The following is a 26163-nucleotide window of genomic DNA, read 5'->3' on the forward strand; positions in this document are numbered from 1 at the left end:
CATCATAATCTCCAGAACCTGTGAACATTACTTTATTTAGAAAAAGGATCTTTTTTTTTTTTTTTTGTACAGATAATTAAGTTAAGAATCTTGAGATGAGAAAATCATCCTGGGTTATCTAGGTGGGCCCTAAGTCCAAGAGCAAGTATCTTTATAAGAGACATACAGAGGGGAAAGACAGACGAGAAGACAATGTGCAGGCAGAGGCAGAGACGGGAGTGATGTAGCTATAAGCCAATAAGCCATAGCCATAGCTGGAGGACAAGGAACAGCATGTTCCCTAGAGCGGGAGGGAGTACAGCCCTGCTGACAACTGGAGTTTGGATTTTGCTTCTGCCACCAGAACTATGAGGGAATTAATATCTGTTGTTTTAATCCACCCACTTTGTGGTAATTTGCCACAACAGCTACTGGTACTCATACAGGTTGCATCCATGCCTCAGAAACAGCAGAATTAAGATAACTCTGGGCCCCTTGGTGGCAGGAGTTCCTACACTTTCTCCTGGTCTTATATTTCTGTATCTTTCAGTTCAAAATTTCAAATTCCTAGGAGAGAGAGTCTGGTTGTCCTAGGAGGGGACTGGTGTAAATGCATGGTAAGTGAGAGTCTGTCTTCATCAGCTGCACTTGCCAAGAAGGGAATATCATTGTGAACAGGGTACATTATATCTCAAACTTTCAGAATCTATGTTTCTCTCACTTTACTTTGACTTAGAATGGAATGTTGGCACAGATCAACCTTACCGATGTGAAATGAGATCGTTATGGTCACTTTGACAGAAGGGTGGATTCAGGTAATGTCACACGAACTCATCAAGCTAGGGAAATAAAAAGCAGAAGCGAAGTCAGGAGGCTCAAACCTAGAGAATCAGAGTCCCAGTGGTGCAATATGGGGAGCGGAAAATATTGTGGAAATTAAGCGCTGGAGGCATGAGTAGGAGGACAGGGGTTAATTAACAGCCTTCACGTTCCCTTCAGAAGCTCCGGTTCTTCCACCAAACTTCCTGTGCACAGAAAATGAGATGGCCTCACATACATTGGCTAAGTTTAAGGAAAGTCTGAATATTAATAGCATCGAGTATAAATCATTCAAAGCTAATTTGATTGGCCTCCCTGGCTGCTCCTTTGGGTTCAGTCTGCCTCAAGCTTCTCCTCCAAGGGAGATATAAATTCATGTCACTTTCTCTTTTTTTAAACTTTTAATTTTGAAATAATTTCAGACTTACAGAATCACTGAAAAGGTAGTATAAAATAGCCCTAGTGAGCTATTTTGTAAAATATGCCTCAATTGCACTATCTGATGTTTTCTCCTGAACAGATGGTGTTATGGATCTGGGTAAAGAATGTCACACAAGTAATGGCCCTTCTCACATCATATCAGGGGCAAAGGTTGTCATGTGACTGATCTCTGTTGCTATTCACCTTGATAATTGAGTGGATTTTTACATAAGGTATGAGATATGTATTAAAGTCTTTTTTTTTTCACATATGGTCAACTATTTGTTCCCATATGATTTGTTGGAAAGACTAGCATTTTCTCATTTAAATGCCTTTGCATCTTTGTCAAATTCAGTTGATTATATTTCTATGGGTGTATTTCTGGACTCTCTATTCTATTCCATTTATCTGTAGGTCTATCTTTTCACCAATACCACACTGCCTTTTTTTTTCTTCTAGTTTTATTTTGACATAATCAACACTGAATAATTTTAAGGTGTACAGTATAATGATTTGACTTATACACATCATGAAATGGTTATCACAATAAGTTTAGTGAACATCCATCACCTCATATAGATAAACATAAAATATTTTTCCCTTGATGAGAACTCTTAGGATTTACGATCTTAATAACTTTCACATGTAACACACAGCAGTGTTAATTATATTAATCATGTTGTACATTACATCTCTAATATTTATATTATAGCTGGAAGTTTATACCTTTTGACCACCTTTATCTAATTACCCTTCCCTCCACCCCCACCACCTACCCCCATCCCTGGTGGCCACAAATCAGATCTCTTTTTTAAGAATTTCTGTGTTTCTTTTAAAAGTATGGTTGATCTACAACACTGCATTAGTTGATGTAGGCAGAATGTGGCGGTCTCAGAAGGCAACAGTGGCCCTGAGGTCAGGGGGTGGTTAGTTTTTATGGGCTAGGTCATTTCATAGGCTAACATGTGGGAGATTATTCTAACTCTTTAGGGGAAGGGGCAGGGATTTCCAGGCCTTTGATAGTCAGCCTGGGAACTGTCATGGCACCTGCAGGTGTGTCATTTAGCATGCTGATGTATTACAGTGAGCGTATAATGAGACTCGAGTCCACTGGAAGTCTAATCTTCCGCCATCTTGGGCCAACTGTTTTTAGCTAGTTTTTGTTGTATCCTCAATGGCGGTGTTATTCTTTTAATGGTTGTGCCCTGCTCCCTTCCTTCCTGCCTCACTTTATGTGCATCAGAGCAATGGCTATTTGATTCTGAGTTTTAGGTGTTCCCTTTGACTTGCAACTCCGATTAGTTCTCTTTGCACAATCTTGTTCCTCTCCCAACCCTTACCTTGTGATATTTTGCTGTTGTCATTTGAAGTTTCTTATCTTCTTGGTAGGAGGTGGGAGTTGCAGCCTCTGTTGCTCTGATTAAGGCTCTTAACACCTGCCAGTGTCCCTGAGGTGTGGGGCATTCTCAGTTTTCCTGCCTCTCTCCTGGCTGCAGTTGTGGGTTCAACACTTAGTCCTGCCCTTTGTCCCAAGAATAGACCTTTTCTTCCTCCTGTTCCTTTTCCTCAGCTGCAAGGAGTGTTCCCTGATATCCTAAAGCCAGAAGCTTTATCCTCCTCCACCCCAACCCCGATGAATGCCTTTGTCATTCTGGGTGAGGTGTCTGGCCTTCCCTACAGGGCTACTGCCCCTCCAAGATCATATGGTTCTTTCTGATCTATTCTGTGAATCCTCAGTGGGGTTCATGGAGTCTTGTGAGCTTGCAAAAGTGAGAGGAGGTCATCTGGAGGATGTGACTACCAGTTGACCCAAAGCTGGACCTGGGAATCAGAGGCTCCTCACCCCTACCTGTCCTTGGAACATACATTCTGCCCACCATTCCCAGAGCGGGACCTGTTTTCAATGACTCAGACTTGAAAGAGGAATGTATTATTGAGCCCTTTTGGACTAAATATGTGACTGAATCCTGTTAAGGCCTCTGCACAAACTTTTAAGACTCTTGGGGGTGGGGAGAGAGAGCTACTCATCTTCCAATTGCCCAAGACAAGATTCGATGCAAGTTCCCTTGCTTCTTAAATCTGCCACCCACCAACCAGGAGTGGTCTGCCTCTTCCTTCTGTCTCCCCTTGCCCTCTGTGAATGGGGGTCAACTTCAGATTTCAACCAGAGAAGCCCCTGAGGTTGCAAACCAACAAAAAGGGTGTGACTCCCCCAGTTTCTATAGCACCTAGGAGTGTCACACTGTTTCACCAGCCCACACACAGCCTTCATGTTTTCCAACTAGCAAGAGCTCTTATTACTAGTGTCCAGTTCCATCTACCCCAGGAACACAGCTATTTGCATGTCCACTCTCCCTGAAATCACTCTCTCTTCTTAGATTTGGGGTCAGTTATTTGTTCTGTGACCTCAGGTCTCCAACGAGCGTTTGCTTGTTTTAAACTAAGATTATTTTACAAGAGCAGTTTTCAGTTCACAGAAAATTGAAAAAGGTGCAGAAATATCCCATATATTCCCTTCCCTGTTTAAAGACTTGATGTAAAAGACTAGGTGGGAGTTCTGGGCATCTCCATTTTCACATGCCGCCTTGTCCTCCTGCGGCTCTGTGGTCCCTAATTCAGAAATGAGCACACCTTCGCTCCAGTCACCTGCGTGGTGCCCGCCTCCCCCCCCCCCCCAATTCAGCTGTCTTGACAGGTGGAGGTGAGGATGGAAGACAAGGGAGGGTCGCTGTCCCCTACAGTGTAAACTGTACTGGCCGTGCCCCTGTCTGTCCCCTCTTGTATCCCCTGGGTCTGGTCCACATTCTAGACCTATCATGAAAACTATTCTATGAAGTTTCAATTTATATAACTATGATTCTCTATTCTATCTACTTTTATTAAGCATCTTATTCAATAGACTATTTTCAGTATTTTATTCATAAGATGAAAATCTAACTTGTTAATTCAGTATTATTAGTGTTAAATTAGACTACTGAATACAATGCATCTTATATCCAATTTTAAACAAGAGACAGTGGCAAACCATCACTACTCTTAAGAATGTAGTCTTAGGTTGTTTTAATTTGCTAATTGTGAAACCGTCCTTGTCAAACACAAAGGTACTTATGCTCAGGTGTAGAGATGAGTGTGAAAGAAATGACTCTAAGAACAGAGAACTCTACATTCTTCTTTACCAATGTAGAGATGGGTAGCCCTGGAAGTAGCGCCTTTCAAAATACTTACCGCCTTTGGAGATATTTCCTAAACTGATACCCAAACTCACTCCTGGTTAAACTTTTACTGTTCTCTTCCCTTGATCAAAGTTCATAACCATGGCAGTTGTCAGTTCCACTAGTGTAATTATGATTGTTGACATTGAATACAACTATATTCTAATTCTTTGACTTCTTTGCTGTTATTTTCCAAATTTCCTCTCTCCTCAACTCTAGGAAACCATAAATTAGGAATTTAATAGGAATAATATCCAGCAGCAATTATCTCTGTAACTGAGTTGAAATACATCTGTTCTGAAGATGGTTATACTCTATTTGGGAAGACTGGATATACCCATGGAACAGTCATTGCTAATACGAGACAGGATATCCTTAGTGCCAACTGAATTGTATAATCATGGTGCAGTCATCAAATGTCATCTTTGAAGCCCAGGGAAGGCCAAGTGGCAGTAACTTTAGCTAGCTCTCGTAGATACATACAGGCAGAGAGAAATAGTAGGATGTTTTAGATATGAGAAATTGTACTGGAAAAGCCATAGAGGCTAAAGTGTATATAACATGTTGTAGAAATACTGTCTAGACTCATGTAGTTTATATAAAAATTCAAAGAGTAGTATATAGCAAGCTCCTAGAAGTTTATTTCAACCCATTCCATGTTAGTGATAGATAAAACTGCTTCATTTACCCAAAGCTCTTCATTTTAGTCTGCTAAGCACCTTCTTCTTTCAGGGAACTGCTCTCTCTCAAACTCAACATGTAGTTCCAGTGGGAACAGGCTCTCTTCCTGCTGACCCCAGCCCTTCCCCATTGCTATCCCAAAGGCATTCAATAAGATACCTTCTTTAGGATTTGTGCATGTGGAATGACTTGAAGATATTTTCCTGCCCAATGAAAAACTATAAAAATGTGAACCTAAAGCTACCGGAGGCCACAGAGAAAGGGGGCAAGTAGAGAGAACTAAGAGACAGGCAGAGGATCCTAACGAAGTTCAAGCCACATCTTTTCTTCCTGGTATTTAGTTTTGTGAACCACTGACTTTCCCTTCTCACTCAGTCAAGCCAGTTTCTGTCGTTCATAAACAGGAATCCTGACTAATACGTGCAATAAATAAGAGGTCCCTAAATGCCAGATAAAGATGTTTGGATTTGAAGAGCTAACTGTGGTGACTGTGAGGTCCTATCTACCTGAGAATCTTTCATTTTAATAATATTTACAGATAAACACAATAGGCACCACTGAGGGCTTAAGAAAGGTATTGATATTTGCAAGGCAGCATTTCAAGATGATTCTGGCAGGAGAGTATAGAATGGGTTGGAGCAGAAATAGGCTAGAGACAATTAAACCAGAAGAGCTGACTATTAGAACAGCTCAGCCATGAAGTAAACAGACAACTCAGACTGGGGATGGGAGCCCAGAGTGGAAGAGAAAGGTCACATTAGAGAAGCATTAATCTTTCCAGAAGAGTCATCAGAGGAGAAGCACCATCACTGGCATTGGGTTATGACTAATGGATTGAGATTCCTGTCTTTTTCCAACTATTTAATACAAAATAAATTTCCCATTTCCTTGGGTTTTCTTGAGTCTTTTCCCAGGGAAATCCACCTCATCTTTTGAGACACAGAAGCTTAAGTCATATTTTCACAAAAATCCTTCTAACTTAAATAAAGACATCTTCCAAGTTGACACATCTATAACAACGTTGGTTTTTCATGACTCACTGACTTCAGCCGAGGGGATGAACCAGAGCAGATCATGCACAAACCCGTGTCATTCTCATGGAATCACAGGTTTTTGGGAGACAACATGAAGTCATCTGTTCATCTCTCCTGCCCTAATCCAGTCATCCCTAAACCATTCTGGAGAGTGATGACCTTGGATTTAAGCATTGTAAAAGCGTCCTGTTGCTACAGTGATTCTCTCACGACATATACACACAGACACACACAGCTAGTGGAACCCAATTCTAGGACTAACCAGCTCTCACTCTGAAATTGACACTGGGCAAAAATGATTTAACAAAAATCCCTACTTGGAATCTGAGAGCAGCTGGGCCTTTCTAGATTGTTCCAACCCAGTGTTGATCAGACATACATAACCTAGCCATAAGCATCACTTGGGATGTTTACTCAAAATGCACATTCCCAGAACACTTCCAGGATGATTTTGATTCCATGGGTCAGAAATGGGATGCTAGAAATTCTTATTCAGCAGTTTTGGAAATGATTGTATCTAATCCTTGAGAATCCAAATGAGGCTGTGAGAAATTAAATTGCACAGCAGATAAAAGAACCCAAGAGCTCCTCAGTCTTACTAAGACTCTTGTTTAACTTTGTGCTTCTTTTAATGAAGATGGGGAACAACTAGCTCTCCCTCTTCGGGTGCATTTCATCACACTGTGCCTGTATCTATCATTGCATTTATCAAATGACAGTTTAACTGTCTCTCTTGTTGCTCATGGTAATGGGAATAATAAAATAGCAATAATAATAATCACTATCATTTATTACATGCTTTCCTGTTATCCCCAGATTTGGGTCTATTTAGTTTCTTAGAAAACAATGTTCTGTAAAGCCAAAAGCCAGGAAGTCCCTGATTCATCTTCCAACTTTCCATTGCTTCTACACTGACCTTGGAACTCACAGTAAACATCCTTTGAGAACTTGCTAGGAACACAACCCTCCACTTAAGCCCATAATAAACATCATCTCATTATATCTCAACAATCCCATTAGTTGACTCTCCCTAACCCACTTACTACATCACCATTTTACTAAACCCTCACAGCCCTAGCAGCTGACATCCATCATCTTAAAAAAAAAAAAAAAATTGAGACCTCTATTATTATCTACCACATGGACTGGGTGTAACACTTGCCTGATCTAGTCACAGCCATCCTCCCAATGATCTATCCTGATTGACACCTTTGGATTTTAGCTTGAGATGCCAAACATCACCCCTGAAATAGGATGACAGTAAGAGTCTAGAGAGGAAAAAGTCACACTTTTGAAAAACAGAATCCACTAGCCAGGATTCCAAAAGTAATGGTTTTGGATGGAAAATTCCATCTGCTTTTTTGTGGTGTCTGGATCAGATTTTTCCCTCCAGCCAGGAGACTATGCCACTCAAAGAATCTGCCTTGGATGGCGACAAGATGTATTCTGCTATTAAGCACTCGTGGCAAGGAAAGCATCAAGGATTTGTTTACTAAGAGGAGAAAAAGAAGAGCTGCAAAAGAAGCAGCTTTGCTAAAGCCTCCAGAATAAACTTCTGTTTAAACCCAAACCGTGAAGTTGAAACTGGGTATTAAAAAACGCTTAAAGCCAGCAGACTTGCACTTAGGTGTAGCTGGCACTTTTCCTAATTATTTGAAAATAGCCTCTGCTGACTAAGGCACATTTAAAGAGTAGGTTTCTAGAAAAAAATAAAATTTGTTGGGATCTGGGAATAAAAAAATAAGAGCAGATCCCACTTAGAAATAAGTAGCCATCTTTCTCAGAAGCAGGCCCATGTGAGTGAATAAACCTTCGGTAAAGGAAAAGGGTTTTAAAGTGAGACACACCTGATTTAAAATCCTGTCTCTTATCCTAAGCAGTGTGATTGCTTTGGGGCTCAGCCCCTCTGTCCATATAATCAATAGACTAAAACCTCAGAAGCTCATTTGGACATCCCATGTAAGTTGCTAACATAGTACACAGCATAGTTAACAAGTGCCTTCAAAAACCTCTTCCTTCACAAGAGAGAAATTCACAAGAAGGATGGCTCCCAGCCATTCTGTGTGATCATTTTGAGGGACATGAGAAAGGAGCATTCCTCCAGAAAACTATGCCGGTTATTTGGTTGAGAGTTGTAACCACTTCACCACAAAATGGAAGAGCGGCAAGTCAGGAGAAGGCAGTTAAGGAGATGAGGAGGGATCCGCAGGCCTGGCTTTCATTCTGGGCCCCAGACATTCTGGGCCACCCTGGGCAAGTCACTGAAGCTTATAGAGTGCCCATGGCAGTGGGGTCATGCAGAGTACAGACACTGGGCACCTGCAGCTCAGGTGGCTTGTGATAAATGTGGCACCAAGAACCTGCAGGTGTCATAGAGACAGCAGATGCAGACATTGCAGAGACGGTCTCCGTGCACGCGCACGCCAGAGATGGTGAGTTTTTCAATTATGAGAAGACACTCTTTAAGACAGAACTCTAACAGTCACTGACATTTGAGAGGCTGAGTTAGCATACCCCAACCCCTTCAAAGTCAGACAGTTCTCTGAGTGTTCAGTGAAGCCACATCAATCACTTTGACCTCCTTTTGATGAATCTGGATAAAAGAAACGCTCTCAAAGAATCATTCCAACTGGAGATAATCTTAAAGGACAGGAGAAAACAGCAATCACTGAGCATCTGTCATGCGCCAAGATCTTCCCTTTTTATGTTCATTCTCTTAACAGCTTTACAAATTAAGCCTTAATATTACCATCTTAAAGATAAAGCGCTATGGCCCAAGCAGAATAAGTTCTATGCCTGCTATTTCATAGCAAGTAAGTAACAGGATAGACTTTGAACTCTATTTTGTCTTTAAAATCCTTGTTATTTCACTGTATCACATGGGCCCAAAGGCACTGGGGAAGTCAGAGAGTGATCGATCAAGAATCAAGAGGTGGGCATTTACAAGTTGCATTTAATGTTCTCTGCATTTTCTTTTTGCCCTAGTGTTGAGGGGGAACTGGTTTAACACAACTCTGAGTTATGTCATGTTAGTGTCCACCTATTCTGTTTCCACCCCAAGTGGGTGAACAAATATAATTCTGATACTATTAGCCAGGGTTAGCACAGATCTCATAGGTCAAGGGCAAAGTCCTTCATAAGACTGCCCTGACTTCAAAGGCCGGCCACAAATTCCAGGGGGTCCCCAGGCCACCCACACTGGCTACAAAAAAGGGGTTCCTACAACCCCCTCAGGTCTGATAATTTTCCAGAATGACTCACAAAATTCACTACACTTATGATACTCCTGGGAGCAAGATCTAGAGGGTCCTGAGAGGATCTATGCCCTTTCCTTGTGGAATCAGATGCATCAACCCTCCTAGCACGTCAATAATGTGTTTACCAATCAGGAAGCTCCACTGTCGAGTTTTTATTGGGGTTTCATTACATGAGCATGATTGATTGAACTCAATGTCTAGCCCTCTTCCACAGCCCAGAAGTCAAGACAGGTGAGCATCCCAACACTAATCAACATGGTTTGTCTTTCTTAAGACCAGCCCCCATGCTAGAAAGTATCTAGGGGGCCGACATTTGTAATTTTATAAGCATAAAAAAGACACTCTTCACCAGTTGGAATAGTTCAAGGATTTAAGAGTTTCCCATGAACACAGGTCAGTAAAAGTCTTTATCATATACCACCACCTACCCCACCCCACTTCCCAGACTTCTCTTTCCTAGCATCCTCCACTCCATCAGAGGCACCACCAACCACCTTTTAAGCCTCCACCTTAAAACCTGAAGCTGTCTTTGGCTCTGCTTTTCCTTTGCCCTTCTCAGGTAGGATGATTCCCCTTGGTTGATTTTATTCTCCAGGTTTCGTAGTTTCAACCTCTCCTTTCCACTTTCTACTACCATCATTACCACTGCTGTTCAGAATTCAAACCCACAGGAGCCTAAGTTGTCGTCCAACTTCCTGGCTGATCTGCCTGGCCCCCAGTTTCATTTACTTCATTTCTTCTTGTACATAACTCTCAGATCAATCTTTGTTAAATATCTCAGTAATCAGCAGTAATCGAATCCTCTAAGCAGTTTGTGTGGGAATCCTTTACTGCAGACATAAGGCACCCTGTGATGTCATGCTTATTTGCCTTTTGCTCAAGAAAGAACAGAAAAGCCACTGGAGTTCTAAATAGTCTTGAGGAAAAGCACACACTGTGGTATCTGGAATGAACACTGATTCAAGGATTCAGAAGGCTTAGGTTTGAATCCTGGCTCAACTGCAAGCCACACCTACCTCCACTGCAGAGGCATTGCACAGGGCAGAGGTGGAACACAGGTTATTAAACCTAGAAAACCTAATCTGCAGTTAAAGGGATATTGTTCACTCTCACCACACATTTGTCTAAACCCTTCCTTTTAAGGCTTCCTATTGCCGCTGAAACAAATTCCCATGAACGGTGGTTTTAAACAATGCGAATTAATTTTCTTCTTATAGTTCTGGAGGTCAGAAGTCCAAACCAAAATGAGTCTCACTGGGCTAAAATTAAGGTGTTGGCAAGGGTGCGTTCATTCTGGATGCTCTGGTGTAGAATCTGTTTCCTTGTCTTTTCCAGCTTCTAATTCCTTGAGTCTGTTCTCCATCTCCAAAGCTAGCAGCATTGAACTGAGTCCTTTTAGTTGCCACCTCTCTGGTTCTCTTTATTCTGCCTCCTTTGTCCACAGTTAAGGACCCACATGACTACAGAGGGTTCACCTGGATAACCAAGCTAAGTCTCCATTTTAAAGTCAGCTGACTAACAACCTTAATTCCATCTGCATCCTTACTTCCCTTTTGTTATATAAGGTAACATATGCAGAGGCACCAGAGATTAGGATACGGACATATTTGGATGGGGGGGCATTATTCCATCTCATGCTGAATTCAGGTTCATGACCTATGAAGCTTTCCCTGATGACTCTCACCTGTATTGTTCTCTCTGATCTAGTAGTTTTCAATCTCGTCTGCACATTGGAGTTACCTGCGGCAATTTTAAAAAGATTGCCGTCCTGGCCCCCTTCTTAAGAGATGTGGATTAACTGGTCCAAGGTGTGACCTGAACAAAAGACTTTTTATAAAACTCCCACAATGATTCTAAAATGCAGGCAAGATTAGTAACCACTGCTCCAGTGAATTTTTGTATTTTCATCTTATCTGTCAATGGAGAAAGGTGGTATCGCAGGATGATTTAAAAGAGGATAGTCAAATTGCCTGTTTTGAAACTTTTTGGTCCCACTTCCAACTAGTGGTCAGATCTTGAGCCTTTTATGCAATTACTTGGTGCCTATGTTTCTTCATTTGTAAACTGGGGAGAATAATAATGCCTCACAGAGTTGTTAAGAAGATTAAATGATATAATACAAGAAAAGCATCTAGTGTAATACATGGCGCAGAGTGTGCTCCCAACCAATACTAGCTCTAAGAGTGTTTTGTGACCGGTCACCTTATCTTTGAAATTCACCTACAGGCTTCACCTAGGCATAACCAGCCCCTCTTTCTGCGGTTCTCAAAAAACACTTGTTATTTGATGGATAGGAAACAAGCAAGAGTGGCCAAACCACATGATTGCAACATTAAGTCATAAATCTTATTTTCTTTTTAGTATAGTTTTGCCATATCTTTGCTTTCCAAGTATCTTTAACCAGTGTAACCTGGATACACACACATTAGAATAATTTTGGAAGCTTTTTTAAAAATATCAGGCCCAGGGCCCACCCCCCAGAGATATTAACTTAATTGGGGCCCAGGTATCAGTTGTTTTTTTTTTTAATTCTCCAGGTAACTGTAATACACAGCAAGGAATGAGAATTTCTGACCTGGACTAAATGTCTACAACTCTTGTAATCTGGGTACAGCTGTCCCTTGGAGTCCATGGGGGACTTGTTCCAGGACTCCTACTGATATCAAAGTTGAAGGATGCTCAAGTCTATTACATAAAATGGCACAGTAGAGTTGGCTTCCACATTTGCAGGTTCTGCATCCCCGATTCAACCAACAGTGGATTCAGCCAACTACGAATTGAAACTGTAGTTGCTTGAACCTGTGGATGCAGAACCCTCCATGCAGAGGCTGACTGTACTTCTAATGAAGCTAGTGAGATATGCCTGGAAATGCCATGAGGGGTCTATTGACTGGGAGAGACTGTAGTAAAGGGAAAAGTGAGGAAAGAGAAGAGAGAAAAAAAAAAAAAAAAAAAAAGGAGAAACCAGAAATAGAGAAAGTAAGAAAAAGAAGATGGTCAAATTCACCTAGGAGGTTATCTCCTGACCACATATTGGCATTCGAGCCCTGTATTAACTGTGCTCTTCCATCCCAATTAGGTCTTTAAGAAGGGACGGGCATCTCTCTTTAAGGAGAATCTCATTAAAGGAATGGAAATTCTTCACCCTCCCCAGAGTAGGTACTCAAAATACATTACAACAAATCTGAATCCAGCCACTGTACAGATTTTATTCTGTGGCTACTCAGGTAGGTAGTACTGGAAGAGGTGTGAAAAAAGCCTAAGTTGAAAGTTTGGGGCTAGTCCGTAAACAACCCTAGAGAGGAAATTCGTTGCTCACCCTGGGGGGCCACGGGTCACTATGGGGACTGCAAGGGACATGAGTCACAGGAGACAATTACTCAAGAAAGTTGCCCAATCTCCTAACATCCGGTGGTGGACAGAGGCTCTAAGTAACCTCAAGGTGACTCCCAGGCACGGAACAGCCAGCAGCAGCAGGCAGGTGGCCGCAGCACAGAGAACTTTCCTATCTGCTGCAAAGGGATCTATAGCAAAAATCACGCCATAACTTACATTTTCATACCTTTTATAATTTATAAAATCCCTTCCCATTTACGATCTCACCTGGTTTTTTATTTTTTCAGGGGAAAAAAAAACTTTGTAAGATACATAGGTCAAATATCATCCCCATTCTTGAGATGAAAAGCCAAGTCTGAGGCAGTGAGTGAGTGGGTGATGGAGATAAAGGCTTCTGATCTTAGCTCTTTCTGGATGCACCTCTTTTTAAAGAAAAGGATAATCAGCTGTGGCATAGACAATTACAAAATAAACTACAAGTATTTAAAAACAAATTATCAAGGTGCTGAAAAATGAGCATCAGTAGAGCACCAGTAAGACTTCATCCTTCCTAGGAAATTTGAGTTCGGGGAAGTACTTCGAGACTGAATAACAGCCATTTCCAATGGGAAATGGAGTTTAATGTAAACAGTATTTGCAAGCAGAAGGAAGTCATATATATAGAAAACATGCTTTTGGAATGAAAATGAAATCTTATTTGCCAAATGTTATTGTGTTAAAAACCAGGCACTTTCTTAATCATAGCTGCTGATTGTTAAATGTCTGACTAGCAGAACAATACAAGATTCTTGACACACATTAGCCGTCTGATCCTAACAACTGCCCCGCAAGATCGGTCATTATTACAAGACTGTTCTCAGTTCACATACGAGGAGACTGAGGTGCACCCGGTTCTCTGGTGGACGGCAGGGCCATGATTCAGACCCAGGTCTCTCCGACTCCGAGCTCATGCTTTTTCCACTGCTCTACGCCATCTCCTCCAAGCCCATAATTAAGCAAAATAATATGCTCTTCACAAATGAAAAGATCTCATGCACAAAAGTGACGAGACAACATTTGGTTGATCGGCTTCCAAATATGCGGCGGATCCTTTTTCTGGAAACCGCATTTGGCTTCAGGGGCCTCAAGTCCAGACAGTTTTGATGACATAAGTCAAGGTCTCCGTGGATGTTGGCCTTGAGTCTGAAATAGTTCTGAGCCCTCCCGTCCTGGCGTCTCCCCTGCACCCCCGACTCCCACCAAGCTCAGACCGCCCACTGCCCTTGCAAGTGGCTGAGAAGACAAGGTCGTGGGGTTTGAAACAAAATACACTGCGATCTCCTTCCTCACCCCAGTAACTATTTCCACTACTCTCACTCTCTCCAGAGCTTATTCTCAGCTCTGTAGGACTTCATGTTTGTTTGTTTTGCTCTTAGCTCTAAAAAGGACTCCAAGTAGCAGTTCAAGACTTTTATAAAATTATTCGTCATCACTTAGAACAATCCAGAGGGTGGCTAAAAAGAAATGATGCTCTGTGACGGGGTGCTTGAGACCAGATTTTAGGTATAATCTGGATGGTTGGTTTCTCCCCACTGCCATCCCCATCTACCTTATTTTAGTCAAAGAGCATCTTCCCTCAAGTCTGAAAGTCAGTTAACAGAACCCTGCCCCACGTTCTCCTCACACTCAACAACTTGACCTTCGATTTCTCGGAACCCTGAAACTGTGGTTTCTCTATGTGTTGCCATCTCCCCTCAGTCTTCCTTGAGATCTTTTCCCTTTCCTACAAGGATTTAGCTTCTGTTAAAAGGAAGCAATAGAAAAGTAGTGAAAAGGGGCAATGGAATTAAAGTCCAAAGGACTCACTCCATGTTTGCTTCCCTTTTCCCTCACTCAGCTGATGGGGTTGACTATGGACTAGTCATCCAGCAGCTGAAGCCCTCTTTTCTCATCTATAAATGAGAGATCATGTAATGCTTGCCCTACTTACAAAGCTTCAGTAAGGATCAGGGGAAAGTAGATGACAAAGAACTCGGTAAATTAAAGGTAAATATTAATTTACTCACCAGCCACTCACATGACGAGAGCCTATGCTTTCAGAGAGCTCCCTTTAAAAGGGGGAGGCAGAGTTGGAAGTCGATTACTGTATGTCGCAATGTGGTGGAGAAACGTACAGTGTCATGGGGGCTTGGAGAAGGGAGCCCGGCTGATGTCTGGGGACATGGGGAGGCTAGCCAGGCTCCAGGGAGAATCCAGAGAGGAATTCCGTGAAGGAGGAACAGGCATTTTCTGAGAAAACAAAGGAGCAAAGGGCATCTCAGAAGTAAGACCAGCATACACAAAGAGCCTCTTACACTAATGTGAATTTTGTCTCCTAAGTGCCAGGAAGACAACAGCTACTCTGAAGCAGGAAGTGAAATAAGAAGTCTGTTTGAAAAAAATCATTTTAGAGGCAGTGGGGAAAGGAAAACATGAGAAAAATTAGTTGTTATTGTTGTTACTGTTATTATGAGAGGTTATCTCCCACTGGAGCCGGAATAGAGACTGAGGGATGATTGAGCCAAGGATTCAGTTATCCTCTGCACAGAGGAGAGTGAATCCTGGAGAAAGGCTGGGAAGGGGAAAGAGACATTGGTCTTCATTCCAAGGTAAGGTGACATCCCTGAGCAGGATAAAGGTTTCCGTTCGAGGGAGTGGAGATTCTTACATTAATTCTGAGAAGGAGCAGATGCTGGTAAGGGGAATGAACCCCAGAATGGCAAAACATCTCTAAGTCTGGATTCAAAGGAGACTCAGTAAGTTCAATAACACTCTTTGGATGTGCAAGAAAGATGTCTTCTGATACAGGAAGGCATTTCTGTAGGGATGCAGGGAGGCCCCTGGAAGGGACTCCAGAATACACTTGGGCGTATGATGGCTGAGTCTTTGTGCTAAACAGCAGTGTGCTTCTCCCTGATTTTAATTCCTTCTATTATCCCTGAGACATCAGCCATGTCATGAAACCTTATCAACTGTGTCCCAGCTGTTCTGTGGTGAAATAAATATGAAGCTTGTCCAGGCTAGGACCATAGTGACAGAGAGAAGCAGCGGGAATAATGGTTCATATTTACTGAACGTTCTCTATGTGCCAGGAATGAAGTGTTAGGAGCTTAAGTGGATCACCTTATTTTGTCAACAATCTTGAGATCACAGAACTCTAGTTAGTCTCAGTTTATAGATAAGAAAGCGAAGGTTAAATAACTTGCCCAAATCACACAGCTGAGATGTGGGCTTCTGTCTCCAGAGACACCTGCCTTTGCTGCTACCCTGGATACCTCCCAGCTGAGGCTCGCAATGGGGTGGAAGCTTCGGTCTGAGGTAGCGATGGCCACACCCAGCACGGAGCGGATGTGAAGGATACTGACAGTGTCATGGGAGCTGTTTGAGGTGGAGCCATCATTTTGGACCCATTGCTGAATGGCAGAAGTGCAGGCAACCACCCACATCCACACTGGGGTTGATGGTGGATGAGGCTTGGGGCTCCTCTGAGAGCCAGCAGAAAGGTCAGGGGACCTTAAAATGAAGACCAAGCTCCTGTCCATAGTAATGAGTGGCATCAAGGCAGCAAACTTCAGCCTAACCTGTGTGGCTGTCTGTTATGTCCACAAGCTGGTGAGGCCTGAGCGACATCCAGATTGCCATTACATGACAATGTGTATGTGAAAGAGAATAAAGAGGAAAATATCAAGAAATTACAAAATGGCCCCTAATCAAATTTCAGACTTGAAAATTCCCGAGCAAAGACTCTATTCTACATAGGCCCAAACAAATTACACGCTGACAGCATGCTGTTTTTAGAGCCCTCTGGCTTTATCTGCTGTTCCATTATCAACTCTGCTGTTACTAATGGATTTTCTTGTGAAACCAATACTTGGCAGTGCACGGAAGAAGCTGGCAGCAGCATCAGAAATTCCCTTAAAGGCAGATCACATCAATGTCTACCTGGGGGTCTCATGAACAAGGCCACTGCCTTCAAAACCAGTCCCAACGGAGCTGTAGGGGGTCTTAGCCACGGTGTCTCACTCTCTCATGGTGAAACCTCTCCATTTCCACAATCTTTAGAGAAAGCTCCACTGTTCATAGATGGCGCCACCATCAGAACTTCTCCTAATAAGGCAACCGAATGTTCGTTAAGCTCCCCGCCACTCAAAACGTGGACATGCAAATCATCAGCAGAGGCAGCGTCTGGAAGCCTGTTAGAAATGCAGCGTCTCAGGTCCCACCCAAGACAAAATGAATCAGATTCTCCATTTTAACAAGATCCCCAGGCGATTTGCATGTGGGTTAAAATTAAGAAGCACAGCTTAAGATTGCTAGAGATCTTTAAATATCAGACACCCCACAGGATAGTGTCCACATTCCAGCAGTAACCCGAGTATGAGTTTGTGCCTCTTAATCAGTTGGGGAATCCATTAACTATTGACCTCTCAACATGCATCTCCGACTCTGCTAAGCACTGATGGAGATACCAAAAAAAAAAAAAAAAAAAAGTCAAGTTATGAATCCTGTGAAGTGCATCTTTAGGATTCCGCTGGAGAAAGCAAATATGCATATGCTCAGATGACCTTTCAGAAAAGTAAGTCAGACCCTGTATGAAATGACCAGGGCTCCCAGATGCCAACTAGACCAAGTCTAGTCTCCAGCAGAGCAGAAGAAGCCTTTTAACAGCTTGGCGTACACCTTCCTCCCCAGCTTGATCCATGGCCACCATCTCTCCCCAGTGCTTCGTTCCAGTCACACTGAACTCGACAGTCCTTGACTGTGCACAGCTGGCCCTCATTTCCATGCCTTGCGCTTGCAGAATGTCTCTGCCTCTTTCTGCCCTTCCCTCTTTTTATGACAACTTTGTTTAACTCTTTAGAATTTCTTGTCTTCTTTCTCAGGAAGCTTTTCTTTGGCTTCAAATTTGAGGGACTGTGTGGCCCCTCTAGGGCATTTCCATTGCAAATTCTGTTTACGGCTGTCTCATAGACACGAGGCACCCAGTAAGTGGTTGGAAGAAATTAAAACGGCATAGCAAACAGCTACAAATCAGTGATGCGATCGGTCAGCAGCACAGCCTCCACCTGAGACACACCAGTGAGCGCTGTCCCAGGTTCTCAGTGCCCTAATCCTTTGCACTCAGGCTTCTCTCAGGAATCACCTGAAGACAAAGGGTTTGTGAAGATAGCTGCTCCTTTCTGAAGAAAGGTAGAGGCCTTTGTGGTTCCTTCTCATGGGGTGTCTAACAAGAGACTGCCGGACTGTGTGGGGAGAAGCTCTCTTGGGAATCGAGGTAGAGCTATTTCTAATTCTGCCTGAGAACTACTATATGACTATCAATAACGGGAAGACAGAGAACGGAAGGGAATGTTTATTTAGTATTTATTTTGTGTCTGGTGCTTTGCGGATGTTCACTCCCCGAATCCCAGCAACAGCCTCTTGTACTATTCCTGCAGCTCCTCCAGTGATGGAAATTAAAGCGTGTTTCAATGGCGCTTCCAACTTGTACTTTTCCCTGCATGTTTTGCTGCTTCCTTTCACTTAAGCTATCCGGGGCTCAGTTTCTGAACTGGAACATGAATGGATTGTGCTCGATTATGTCCTTGGTCTTTTTTAGTTCTAACCTCAATGAGTTTACCAGGACAGTGGAGTTTCTCAATCTTAAGGCAACTTCCTCTGGCGCCTGTCTGTTAGTGCAGTACTATGCACCAGGCGGTAATCGCTCACTGAGTGGAAGAACTGAGTTTCATCACCTAGGCGGCCCTGGGAGATAAAGACAGTATGACATGGTGTTCTAGTTAACTAGGTTTACTCACAGTTCCCGAAGCCACCTTGCATATTCCTGTTTCTTCGCTATTGCCTTCTCCACTTATTAAAGTCTACTGCTTTCAAAGTTCAGCTCCTCTAGGCAGGCTTCTCTGGTTGCCAATGAACCAAGCCCCATGGTAAGGAACATGGGATTATTCTGGCTGATTTATTCATGGTAAGGAACATGGGATTATTCTGGCTGATTATTCTGGCTGATGGAGTCAGTCCCATCTAAACCTTGGGCTGCTACATAATGAAGGAAGAGTAGAATGGAGGATGGGAGGCAACCTCAGTGTCCAATATATTTCTTCATGGGGATTTAAAGGAAGAATGCCCTAGAATTGCTCTTCCCTAGAAACTCTGGGCTTCAAAGGACTGCATTATTGCCTTAGAAATAAAGTGACTATATCTAATTCAAAAACCTACATCACCTTAGTTTTTATGATGTCATACTTTTCATAACCAATCTCTGCTCTGCTGTCACATAGCATTAAATCTGCACGCACCCAACTCCTTCACATGTAAGAAGTCCCTCCCTCAGCCTTGAATGGCAGTGGAAGATTACTGAAGAGGACCAGCCGTATTCATCACATCTCTGCCGGAGGACAGCCTAAGGCGGTCCAGGCCACTATCCATACAAGCAGAACCACCTCCTTATGGAAACATTTATTCTTTTTGATGCATCTTCGTTCAGTCTTAGTACAACAAGATGGAATTAGCATTACATAACCACAACTACAAAACTAAAGGGCTTACTTCCATACATATGCACGTATTACGATCTCTGACATTCAACACAGATGATTAAGTAATGTGTTAAACATTCTGGATTAAGAATCACAGTGAACTACCGCTCCTGGGAGTTTTAAAATCAGACAATAACATTTTGTCCTTTGAAGATTATCATTTAACATTTGCTCACTTTTGTATCCCTGACACCTGGCACAATAACAAAACGAGTCATTCAGTAAATATTTGTTGACTGAATCCAACAATCAATGGATTCACCTCTATTTTTTTCTCTCTTTCGCCCCTAATATGACTCTGAAAATGTGTCATCGTTATAATAAACACATTAATTTAACGGCGGAAAATCTGAGTCATAAAATGGAAGAAACCTCTGTCCTCTGCTAATGTTTCTGTAGTTATATTTGCAATTCATTGGTTTTTACATGCCTCTCTTCTCCACTGGACATGTGTTTTTTAAGGGAGGTGACTGTCTTACTCATCTCTGTATCATCAACATTCATTATTGTGTCCAGCACATAATAAGTTTAGTAGATGTTTATTAAATGACTGAGTAAATATATTTCTGAAATGATAGCTGTGTCTACTCTGACTTCCCGCTCACGCTCAACTCTCTGCCAGTTTTGGGGTTTTTTTTAAGAATTTTTAGATACTTGTCTGTTGTATTTAGACACGAGGCTTGTGGAAAATTTAAAAGTAAATCCATTGTACAAAAAATAGAGACGACTGATATAATTATTTAAAAAAATTTTTTTAAATCGCAAAATTGAAACGTTTGAAGGAAACTTACTGATCTTTCAAATGTAAATAATATACTAAGAATCGTACCAAGCAATAACATGGAATTGGTATGTTACCTTTTTATAAGGGATATGTAAGATATATTTTTAAAAATGAAGACTTGAAAAAATATATGACCAAACATACACAAGAGAAATACAGAAAATCTTTCATACAAGCAGCTCTCAAGCTCTGTTGCTAGGAGTGCAGACTGGTGATGCCACTCCGAGGAGCCATCTGGCATTACTGGCTGCAGAGGAATATACCATAGAACCCAAGAGCCCAAGTGAATAATCCAAAGAAATTCTCACACAGTCTTCGTAGAAGCAAGTAAGAGAATATGGCAGGTAGTCAGAGGCAACCTGAGTGCCCATCACCTAGAGTATAACTGGGTAAAAAATGATTTGTGAACCCCAGGAAATTTAGTACGGCAGTAGGAGCTACTGATCAGATTTTCATATAGCAATACGATGGGCCTTAGAAACCTAGTACTTAATGAGACACATGATACAAAACCATTTATGTAAATTAATAACACATGTCCACAAAACAATACATACTCTGCAATAATGTATAAGACCAAAAACAAAGCAACCCACATTAAATACACGATGATGGTAACCTACGGTGGAAAGGGGAGAGGCATATGGAGTATAGTGATAAATGGGAATAAATAATTTTTTAAAATAAGAGGGAGTTTGCATGGACCATAGATAATAATGTTTCATGAACTGATTCACCTGATCAACTTAAAACACTATATTGGAAGTACAAAAGAAAAAAATGAAATAAAACAATGTTAAAACTTTATGCTCATGAAATTAACGTAAATTAAACCCATAGGTCACTTCCTCACTTACCAAAATAATAAAAGATTTATTTTACTTGAGCCAGTGGCCCCATTTTTGTCATTTATTTAGGATTAAATAAATATGGTTAGCACTGCTATTTAACTTTAATTCTGGAAGTATAATCCAATATAGTTAAGCAAAGAAAGAAATTAAAGGTATAAAAGTCAGAAAGAAGGAACATTCATTATTTTCTTGTATATATGAAAAACTGAAGACAATCAATTTAAAAAGAATTTTTTCAATATCTTAAAATTGTTTTGTAATTTTCCTACTATAAATAAATAATTTACCAAGAAGGTTGGACACAAATTTTATATCTAAAAATTATTAACTTCGTAGATAGAATCCAAACTAGTTTTTTATTATAAAGAAAATGACTCTATCCAAAATGGAAAAAAACTTTAGGCCACTTATCAATATTCTTTACTGTTTAGATAAACAAAACTGTAAATACTTCCAAGAGACAAAAAGAAGACTTGAACAATGGCAAGGCATACAGTGACTTGGATGGAAAGGACTGACATTGTGTAAAGATGTCAGCTCTTTCCAAATCGACCTATAAGTTTAGTGTAATCTTACTAAAAATAGCAACTGGTTTATTTGGAAAACAAAATGCTTATTTCAAAGTTGATGTAATAGAATCAATAAGGATATCCAGGGGACAATTCTCAAAAGATGTTAAAATGTTATATAAGGCAAAATAATTCACAAAATATATTATAGATACATGAATAGACAGACCCAAAGAACAACAACAACAAAAAAAAATCAAAAAATATTCCCAAATGCACGTGGGGATTATGTAATAAAGGTAACATTTGAAATCAGTGAAGAACAAAAAGATTATTCAATTGATGGTATCAGAATAACTGGATAGCCATCTGAAAGAAAAGTCTAGGTAGATTAACAATATAATTTAAAACTGAAACCATAAAAAGTACAATAAGAAACCATGTTAATAATTTTTGATATATAATGTCTAAGTGGCAAATGTCTTCCTAAACATCACATAAAAACTGAAGTAATGAAACAAAAAATGTGGAAATATGACAATAGAAAATTGGGGCATGGCAAAACCCACAATAACAAAAGTCAGAATTCTCAAGGGCAAAATGAAAAAAGTATTTGCAATTTATATCTGAGAAAACAAAGGCCAATCTCCCTAATACATAAAGAGTTCCCATAAATCATTAAAAGATTAACAATCAATAAAAAAATTAAAGGGGATTTATGGAAAAAATAGCCCTTAAACATACATAATTACGTTCATCCTTACTAGGAGATAAATGCAAATAAAATTCCCGTGAGATACTGTTTTCACCCATTATATTAGAAAATACTTTTAAAAACAATTAATATATGAGTTATCAAAAGTATAGGGAAACAGCCACCTTCCTACATAGCTGGTGGGAAAGTAAATTTTAATGCCTCTAGGGAAGACAGTTTATCAGTAACTAGCAGAAATACAATTGCATATATTTTTGACACAGAAATACCATGTCTACATATTCCCTCTACAAATATAAATAAGAGCAAATGACTGAAGACAATAATGCTTCCAATTCTCCGGTAATTTTGTTTCTCTTCCATTACTGGCTTGCGCATTGTAACCATGCTTACTTTCATGCTGGTCTCTGAATTTCTGGGACCCCTGCGAATATGTGTCTATTTTCTACTATTTTATTAACTTTTCTTTAGGTTGTCATGTCTCCTTACGTGCCTGTTGTTTGTTTTGGTTGGTTTGGTGGTTGGAACTTTTTATTTGCAAAATTCTTTCTAAAAATAATGTGGAGCCAAGTATGCTGTTATCTTCTCCAAAGAAGATTCACTTTTGCTTCCACCAAGAGCTATTAGCAATCTTGAGTCATCTCAATGCAATTTCCAAAATTAAGAAAATATGTCCAGTCCCTATTGAGGGCATATCACTTGGGATTAATTCTTACTCCAAGGGTTCATCCCTTTGGAGTCCCAGCCCAAAGCCAAGGAGGTCACCAGTGGTCCCCTTCTTTGGATGTCCCGTGACTCCTCTTGGCTCCACGATGCTATAAAAACCTCCTTCTCAAGCATACTAGGCTCATAGTCCTGGGTTTTCACTCCTCTCAGCTTCTGACCAAGTAATTCCTCACTCTCATTTTAGCCCTCTACTGTCTCCAGGCAGGCATCTTTCATTCCCTTAATATTTATACAGCTTCCTGGTTGTCTTAATGGGAATTTATTCCATATTGTCTTGTCTATCATGATTAGGAGCAAAATTCCAAAAAACTCAATATTCCCATCAATCAATAAATCATGGTACATTTATACAAAGAACATTATTAGAGACGATATTCTTTAGGTGTTGATACAGAACAATCTTTAAAATATATTGTTTAGTGAAAAAGCAAGGTACAGAATAATGGATATAGTATGTTATATTCAGGCATAAAATATCTCTGGAAGGTTTTAAAATAACTTAATACTTGGATTGTTTAGGGATTGGGAAACTGTGTAGCCAAGGCATAGAAGTGAGAAAAAAAATTCTTTACTGTTCATCATTTTGTACATTTGAATTTTGAAACAAATTATGTGTTCAATACAAAAGCAAATAAAGTAATCAACAAATAATAAAAATGGATAAAGCTATGTACATGAACATGTTTACCACCGCAGCATTTATAATAGCAATTAAAAGCAACCAAAATGTTTGCCTGTGAAAACATGGTGAATTACATCAGATGCAAATGATGACATATTCTGTGATGATGTTAGAAACAAATAGGAAAGTCATGTAGAAAGATGGATGTACTACTTTCCTATTACTGCATGATAAATTTATGCAAACTTGGAAGTTTAAAACATCATTTATTCCCTCATAGTTCTGGAGATCAGAAGTCCATGGTATAGCTGGGTTCTCTGTTCAAGGTCTCACAAGGCTGAAATCAAGTTGTCAACTGGGCTAAATTCTCATCTTAGAATTCTGCCTAACTCAATGGGAAATGCATATTATCAGAGAAAGCCAGTAACAATGGCCCTTAAACAAATGGAAAGATATTCAACCTTACTTGTAAGAGAAATTACACTAAAGTACCGTTTTCATCTGTCAGAAAAGGTTTTAAAAATTTGGTACCTCACTGGATTGTCAAGGGTGTATTTTCTACCTTATTCAAACTTAAATTAAAATGTTGCCTACAGCAGTGTATCTGAACTATAACAATAACCAGGTAAAAATATGTGTATGTGAAAGAGATTCAAAGGGAAGGTACAATAATGCAATTTTTCATTAATTTTGAAATTTTTAAGTGAGGTTACTATTGTCTTACATCATCAAAATCATATTTAAAGAGGAACAGTAATATTTTCTACCTCTTTTCTCTTGTCATAGCACAAAGAAATGGGTAGATTTACTGCAGTGCTCCAAGCCATTGTTATTTGCTAGTATTGTTGAGATGAGGACACAGGTCCCCAACACCTGGTCATTTATGTACCATGCTGTCAAGTTTCTTGTTGGAAAATTCCAGGCATATGAAAGCATGACGATCATGGAATCCCCGTTTTCTACTGAGTGTTCCCTGCTTGTTAGGTACATTTAAAGTTAATCCTTACAACAATCCTACAGGATTGTTTTTAATCCCAGCTCTGCTCCAGACAAACTGAGAGAACTGGCAAGGACATCACCTCTCCTTGCTCAGTTTCCTCTTTTGCAAAATGCAGTAAGAGCCGTATCTAAAATATGTTGGCTGCCCTCGATATCCTGCCTCCATCCCTTCAGCACTTAACTACACCCATGCCTGCTGAGCCCAACTTCCGACCACTACCACCTTTGACTTGTTGCCTGAGGTTTCCCCTGACAAGGACCCTCTTCTCTTCACAGGCAGGAAAGGATGGAAGTCCCCCATCTTCCTCCAAGAGCACTCAATTGATGAAAACCTGGGAAATGCACGGATCATCATTGAGCTACGTCATCCCCTCAGCAAAATAACTGAAGTATTTGTTCTACACAACCTTCCATTCTTCCCTAGCAGGATTAAGTTCCATTTACCCTCAGGAATAACTCCCTTGACAAAAGACTCTCTCTCTCTCTCTTTTTTTTTTTTTCTTTGTTTTTTGTAAGCATATTTAACATGAGATCTAAACTTTTTACAAAATTTCAAGTGTACAATACAGTATTGTTAACTGCAGCAAAATGTAAAGCAGATCTCGAGAACATGTTCACCTTATATGCTTGAAACTTGATGCCCATTGAACCACAACCCCCAGTTTCTCCCTTTCTTAAGCCCCTGGCAACCAACATTCTCCTCTCTGCTTCTATGAGCTTGGCTATTTTGATACTCAATATAAGCAGAACCATTAAGTATTTGTCCTTCTGTGATTGTCTTATTTCACTTAGCATAATATCTACCACATTTATCTATGTTGTTGCATATTGCAGGATTTTTTCTTTTTTAAAGCTGAATAATATTCCATTGTATGTATATACCACATACGCTTTATCCATTCATCTGATAATGGACATTTAGGTTGTTTCCATATCTTGCCTATTGTGACTAGTAACGGCAATGAACACGGGAATGCAAACACTTCTGAGATTCTGATAACTGGAAGTGTCGATTGCTGGATCATGTGATAGTTCTATTTTCAAATTTTTGAGGAACTTCCATACGTCTTTCCACACGGGCTGCACTAATTTACTTTCCCATCAACAGTACACTAGGGTTCCCTTTTCTCTACATCCAGGCCAACACTTGTTATCTCTTGTCTTTTTGATAAAAGCCATCCCAACACATATGAGGTGCTGTGTCATTATGGTTTTGATTTACATTTCCCTTATGATTAGTGGTGTTGAGCATCTGTTGGCCATTTGCTTGTCTCCCTTGTGAAATGTCTATTCAGATTCTCTGTCCATTTTTTAAAATCAGTTTTTTTGGTATTGAATTGTATGAGTTTCTTGTGTATTTTGAATATTAACTCCTTATCAGAAATTTAGTTTGAACATGCTTTCTCCCATTCTGTAGGCTGCCTTTTCATCTTGTTGATTGTTTCTTCGGCTGTGCAGAAGCTTTTTAGTTTGACGTAGTCCCATTTGTTTGTTTTTGCTTTGGTAACTTGCCCTTTTGATATCACATCTAAAAAGTCATTGCCAAGACTAAAGTCAAGGAGTTTTCCCCTTTCTTTTCTTCTTGGAAATTTATGGCTTCAAGTCTTTAAATCTTTAATCCATTTCGAGTTAATTCTTGTGAATGGTGTAAGACAGGAGTCCAAT

At 40.5% G+C, this 26163-nt stretch overlaps 1 protein-coding gene across 5 annotated transcripts in view; it reads right to left on the reverse strand.

Moving 5' to 3' along the window:
• The window catches only part of COLEC10 (collectin subfamily member 10), a 398420-nt gene that overhangs the window by 165189 nt on the left and 207068 nt on the right, over positions 1–26163 (reverse strand). The window lies entirely within an intron of this gene.

This window comes from Camelus dromedarius, chromosome 20 (assembly GCF_036321535.1).
Source record: "Camelus dromedarius isolate mCamDro1 chromosome 20, mCamDro1.pat, whole genome shotgun sequence".
Classification (NCBI taxonomy): Eukaryota; Metazoa; Chordata; class Mammalia; order Artiodactyla; family Camelidae; genus Camelus; species Camelus dromedarius.